Raw genomic sequence first — 6,123 nt, 5'->3', positions numbered from 1 at the left:
GTGCAGAGCTCCCTGACCGTGTGCAGAGCTCCCTGGCCATGTGCAGAGCTCGCTGGATGTGTGCAGAGCTCCCTGGCCGTGTGCAGAGCTCGCTGGATGTGTGCAGAGCTCCCTGACCGTGTGCAGAGCTCCCTGGCCATGTGCAGAGCTCCCTGGATGGGTGCAGAGCTCCCTGACCGTGTACAGAGTTCCCTGACAGTGTGCAGAGCTGACTGGATGTGTGCAGAGCTCCCTGGCCGTGTGCAGAGCTCCCTGGATGTGTGCAGAGCTCCCTGGCTTTGGGCAGAGCTCCCTGGACGTGTGCAGAGATCCCTGGCCATGTGCAGAGCTCATTATTGGGGGAAGTCAGGTGATAGCACCTAGAGACACAAAAACAGGGATGCCCGCAGGTCCCTGAGATTCCTTCCTGAGTCGTGTCTGCTGTCCCTGGGGTCCTGTGACCCTGGAATTACCATGACCATGTCCATCTTGTGCCGACCTGCTCTGCCCTGGAACATGCTGCCCAGGGGCTGGGTGAACTGTCAAAGCTAGTGAGCAATATTTAAGCCTACACAGGGGCAAGGAATCTTCCAGAACTTTCTGTGATTAGGTGCCATGCAGTCTGCATCCTGCAGGCAAGCCGGGCCCTTTCCCATGTAGGGGACTCACAGATTTTTCATTTTCCCCGTCACAGGGTAGAAATGGGATTTTCTGGCTCACTGAGAGGCCTGGATGTTCTACTTAAACCCCAGGAACGTGGAGCTCCAGAGGAGATTAGACGAGCCAGCTCAATTTCCTGACCCAGATGGTTTGTTCCATCTGCAGGAAGGGGGTGGCTCCTGCTTACAGGGCCCAGGGCTGAGTCGGCCGGTGCGTGCTGCACCTCCCTGGGGTGCCTTCCTGGCCTGTCTCATCCCCCAGCCCCTCCTCTGGCTGGCGCTGGAGCCAGGCCTGCTGGGCTCCTTTGTGCCGTCACAGAGGCTTGATTCCCCCAGATATGCTTCCCACAAATCCTTCCAGATGCTCTGGCCAAGTGGCTGAGGTTGTCAGAAAACCTGGGCACTACCAGTGTCTGTGGCCACCTCTCCCTGCCCGCACCACCCTCTCCTCCGCCGCCGCCCTCCTGGGCAGACTCCCACTCCGGTCCCTGCAGAGGCAGCCACATCCCCCTTTCCTTCCCAGGCTAATCCTGTTCCCTGCCTTTCTATCCAAGCCCCTATCCCAGGTCCCACGTCCTAAAATGCTGTGAACTCAGTCCGTTCGCCCCATTTGCTCTGCTCCACCGAGGCACCCCTGGGAGAGCAGCTTCCTCTGGGAACACGAGTGTCCCCTGCTCCTCAAGTCCTCACCCCACCATCACCTGCTCCTCCTCAGCAGCCTTCAGGGTAGGCCTAGCCCCGACCACACCCTGGCTTCTGTGGCCATCTGTGTCCTGCACAGCCCCAGGACATGTCTGCAGCAAGGCATCCAAGTTCTGGGCTCAGAGAATCCCACGGCCCAGCCCCTCCTCAGGTCCAGCCCCATCTGCAGCCTCCCCCGTACTGCCTGGAGGCGCCCTCCTCTTCCCCCACGGGCTGCGGGCTTCGGGCTGCGGGCTTTGGGCTGTGGGCTGCGGGTGGGCTGTGGGCTCTCTCTCCTTCTGCCTCTCTCTTTCTGTCTGCCTCCTCTATTTGTCCCAGGAATTTTATTTATTGTAAAAACCACATTACAACAATATTAAAGGAAATTTTTAAAGGGAAAAATTTGCCGAAGGCCCAGGGACATGAGTCCAGCAGCGACTTTCCTATTTTCCATATTTTCTTCTGGCCTTGCCCAACGATAGCCACATTTATGATGCCAGCTCCAGGGACGGACTCGCCTCTGCTCTGTGCGCTCTGCATTTTCCACAGTGCTGCAGCCTCCCCACCAGCCTCACACTGAGGGCCACGGCCACACCTCTGTGTGGGCACACGTCTTGCAGCCATCTTCCCTGTTTCATCCACACAGGCTGACATGTTCATGCCGTTCCTTGTCCTGGAGAACTGTCTCAGAGGTCCCTGGAGGGAGCTGGCAAAGGTGAAATCAGCAAGGATGGGGTGTGGGGTAAGCTGCCAGGGCCTTTTGGGAGAATAACCTGACATTGCCTGTCACCAGATAGAATGCACGCAACCCTACCTCAGCAAACTGCAGACAGCCTGGAGTCTGCCTGTGGGGAGCTGTCGAGTGAGTGACAGGGTGGGAGTGCTGGGCATTATTGAGGGAGAAACATCTCAGCCTCGCTGCCATCCCAGAGAGCGGGCTGCACAGCAGCTTGGGGCCCTGAAACCGTGGTGCTCTTTCAGGGAGGGGGGCACCAGCAGACTGCCCAGTGGGGAGGGCGGGACACAGGGCAGCGGGACAAGGTGCCACCTTCTGAACGCTCCTCACTTGGTCCACTGAGCACCTATTTCTTGGTCTTAAGAAATCCACTGGGAGACAGCGGTATTTCTTTGGATGGGCCTGTCCTAAGGCAGGGTGCGTTCCTCCCGAGTGGGTGCCAGCTCCCTGGGTGGCCCCTCACACCCAGCAGGAATCACCACAATCACAGCCCAGGGCACACCTGCCCCGAGCCAGGCCCCACCACACCAGGCTTCTCCCAGGGTGGTCCGTCAGGGGCTGGGAAGACGGCGCCTCCAACCCGCCGGTGCCTTCCACCCTGCTCTCCGTCTCTGTCTCTGTCCCCCGCCCTGCTCTCCGTCTCTGTCTCTGTCCCCCGCCCCTCCTCCACATGACCAGAGGTGTCACCATACAACACACAGCTCAGACCCTTCCTCTCTGCCACCCCCTAGACCCGACACTCCCGACCCCCGTCCAGGATTCCCCTTGGCCAGCATGTCCCTGGGCTCCCCTGCTCAGTCCAGGAGGCTCATGCCCCCAGCACCCCTGCTACCACCAGCAGGAGGACGCCACTGAACCCCGGGACCTGGAGCCCCCAGAGAAGCTGCCCCACCCCACCCAACCCCGTGGCCCTGGGCAGGGCCTCTGGATGGGGCTAGGGTCCCGGGAGAGGGAGGCTCCCGGCAGGCAGGGCAGGTGACACGGGACGATCTCCAGGAGAGAATAAGGGGGTATGCTGGGAGCTTCAGGGAGACCGTCGTGGTACCGGGGGCTGGGGGCCTTGGCTGGGCCTGGCTATTCTCAGCCAACTTCCCTTTCTCCTGGGCTGGTTCCGAGTGTCAGACTGGGGCACTTGGCATTTGGTGGTGCCCCAGCCTTGCCTCTGCCCCCCTCCCTTAGAGGACCCCATTCCCCAGGCCTGGAAGCCCCTCCGGCATCTGAGGAGCTGCAAGGATCTTGGTTTATTCTCGCCCTCCTGCACTGATGGCACATCCTCCGGCTGCTGCATGCACAGAGCTGCGAGGGTGGCTCGGTGCTGGGAAGGACGCACGTTCTCTGAAAGAGAGGCCCCTTTCAGCCTCTCTCAGGCCTGAATTTGGGAAGACTGCGGCCAGTAAGGACAGCTGCCCCCTGGCACAGTCCCCGACTCTTGCCTTCTGGGAACTTCAGGTTTCAAATTTTAATTAATTCATTTTTTTTAAAATTAACAAATAAAAATGCTCCATAAAGTGTTCAACACGGTTTCCGGCGTACGTATGCTCTGTGAAATGGCCCGATGAAGCAATTAGCACAGTCATCCCTCACATACTTACATTTTTTTGTGGTGAGAACATTTAAAATCCACTCTTTCCAGTTTTTAAGTGTACATTAATAGCTGTAATCACCACGTTGTACATCAGACCTCCAGAACTTTCTCATCTTAGAACTGAAACTTTGTGCTCTGGCCAGAGTCTCTGCTGCCCCCTCCAGCCCCTGGAAAACACCCTTCGGCTCTTTGTTTTGTGAGTTCAACCTGAATTTTAGAGTCCACGTGTGAGAACATGTAGTGTCTGTCTGTGCCTGGCTCATTTCACTTGGCATAATGTCCTCCAGGGTCATCCAGGTTGTTGCCAATGACTGAATCTCATTCTTTTTTGCTTTTTGAGATGGAGTCTTGCTCTGTTGCCCAGGCACCATCACAGCTCACTGCAACCTCTGGCTTCCGGGTTCAAGCGATTCTCCTGACTCAGCCTCTGAGTAGCTGGGATTACAGGCATGCGCCACCACGCCTGGCTAATTTTTGTATCTTTAGTAGAGACGGGGTTTCACCATGTTGGCTGGCCTCGAACTCCTGTTGGCTGGTCTCGAACTCCTGACCTCATGTGATCCGCCCACCTTGGCCTCCCAAAGTGCTGGGGTTACAGGCGTGAGCCACCGTTCCCTGCCTGAATCTCATTCATTTTTAGGGCTGAGTAGTACTCCACTGTGTATCTACACCACGCGTGTAAAATCCACTCCTCTGCCGTTGGATACTTCCATATCTTGGCTGTTGTGGGCAGTGCGGCAATGAACAATGTGGGGGTGCTGGTGTCTCCCCAAGGTGCAGAGTCCACTTCCCTTGGGTGTATCCCCAGCAGAGAGATTGCTAGATCCTAGAACAGTTGTATTTTTAATTTTTGATGAACTTCCACAGTGTTTTCCATAATGACTGTACTGATTTACATTTCCAGCAGCAGTGCACAAGGGTCCCTTTCTCCGCATCCTCCCCAACGCTGGCTGGCTTCTGTGTTTTCGTAATTGCCCTCCTAACAGGTGTGAGGCAATAGCCCATTTGGTTTTGATTTGCATTTCCCTGATGAGTGCTGATGGGACACTTTTGTCGTATGCCTGTTGCCCATTATCCTGTGTTCTTTGGAGAAATCTCTGTGGAGGTCATTGACCTGTTTTAAAATTGAGTTCCTTGTTTTCTTGCTGGTGAGTAGTGTGAGTCCCACATGTACCTGGATGTCCATTCCTTATCAGATGTGAGACTGGAAACATTTCCTTCCGCCTGGAGGAAATATTTGTTTTCCTCTGCTGGTTTCCCTTGCTGTGCTGAAGCTGTTTAATCTGATGTACTCGTGGGTGTCTGTGTTTGTGCTGCCTTTGTTTTGATGTCATATTTCCAGGGATTTCTTAAAAGTGCACCTGCACTCACTATTGGTGGGAACGCGTGATGGTGCGGCCACTGTGGAAACCAGTAGGGCTGTGTCTCAAAAAATTAAAAATAAAATTCTACTTCTGGGTATATACCTCCCAAAATTGAAAGCAGGGACGTGAAGAGATATTCGTCCGTCCCTGTTTGTAGCAGCCATGTTCACAATCACCAAAGGTGGACACAACGTGGTGTCTCCTGACGGATGCATGGTCCATTCACACAAGGGGATATCACTCAATCTGAAAACTGAAGGAAGCTCTGACACCTGCTACAACATGGATAGACCCTGGGGACATACTGCTCGGTGAAGTAAGCCAGTCACAAAGGGACCAAGTACCGCATAATTCTACGTATAGGAGGTCCCTAGTCAAGTTCACTGAGCCAGACAATAGGATGGGGGTTGTCAGACGCTGGGGAGAGGAAAAGGAGGGAGTTACTGTTTACTGAGTGTGGAGTTTTGGGTGTGCAAGCTGGAAAGTGATCTGGAAATGGATGGTGGTGATGGATTCACATTGTGAATGTGCTCGGTGCCGCTGAACTATACCCTTCAACATGGCAAAGGCAGTGATGGCTGCAGCGTGTGGAGCGTCTAGAGCAGCCGCTGCCATCATGCCAGCTGCAGCAGGAAGGTGCCAGCAGTGGTGGCAGGAGTGGCTGCAGGAGCAGCAATGGCGGTGATGGGACCCCCGTGCCCCACATCCCCGAGGCAGCTGACTGCACCACTCCCACCCTCACAGAGCCGGGCAGGACCCACTCCCAGGCCCAGGGCCTCCACCACGGCCTCAACCTCACTCCCCACTGTGTCTTGGGAGCCCCTCAGCGCTTGGCAGAAGGCACAGCGGGACTGTGGGGCCGCACCCGAGTGTGTCGGGTTCATTTGTGCAAAGGTGGTTGAGGCCACCTCACCACCTGCACTTCGCCCACCGCCACTGCAGGGAAGACATGGAGAGGAGGCAGGCAGTCCGCACCCCTAGGAGCCTCCCCACCCCCAAGCCGGCTGCCCCCGGGAGCCACCGCAATGGGGCTGAGCCAAGTCACAGGCTGGCAGGAAAGCAGCATGGTTGGACATGGCGGGGTGGGCAGAGAGGGGTCCTGAGGCAGAGCTGGCCCCC

General features: G+C 56.4%; 1 long non-coding RNA gene across 1 annotated transcript; it reads right to left on the bottom strand.

The window, feature by feature from the left end:
- Window positions 1-1,648: 1,648 nt before the first annotated feature.
- On the bottom strand, window positions 1,649-3,743 carry LOC105548362. The gene is made up of 2 exons (XR_001007380.1): window positions 3,648-3,743; window positions 1,649-2,025 (listed from the first exon to the last, which is right to left on the bottom strand). It is a non-coding gene; the product is annotated as an uncharacterized LOC105548362 (long non-coding RNA).
- Window positions 3,744-6,123: the final 2,380 nt, after the last annotated feature.

This window comes from Mandrillus leucophaeus, unplaced genomic scaffold (assembly GCF_000951045.1).
Source record: "Mandrillus leucophaeus isolate KB7577 unplaced genomic scaffold, Mleu.le_1.0 Scaffold41, whole genome shotgun sequence".
NCBI classification, from domain to species: domain Eukaryota; kingdom Metazoa; phylum Chordata; class Mammalia; order Primates; family Cercopithecidae; genus Mandrillus; species Mandrillus leucophaeus.
The sequence above is the reverse complement of the archived record's forward strand: the minus strand, read 5'-3'. Positions and strand labels throughout refer to the sequence as shown.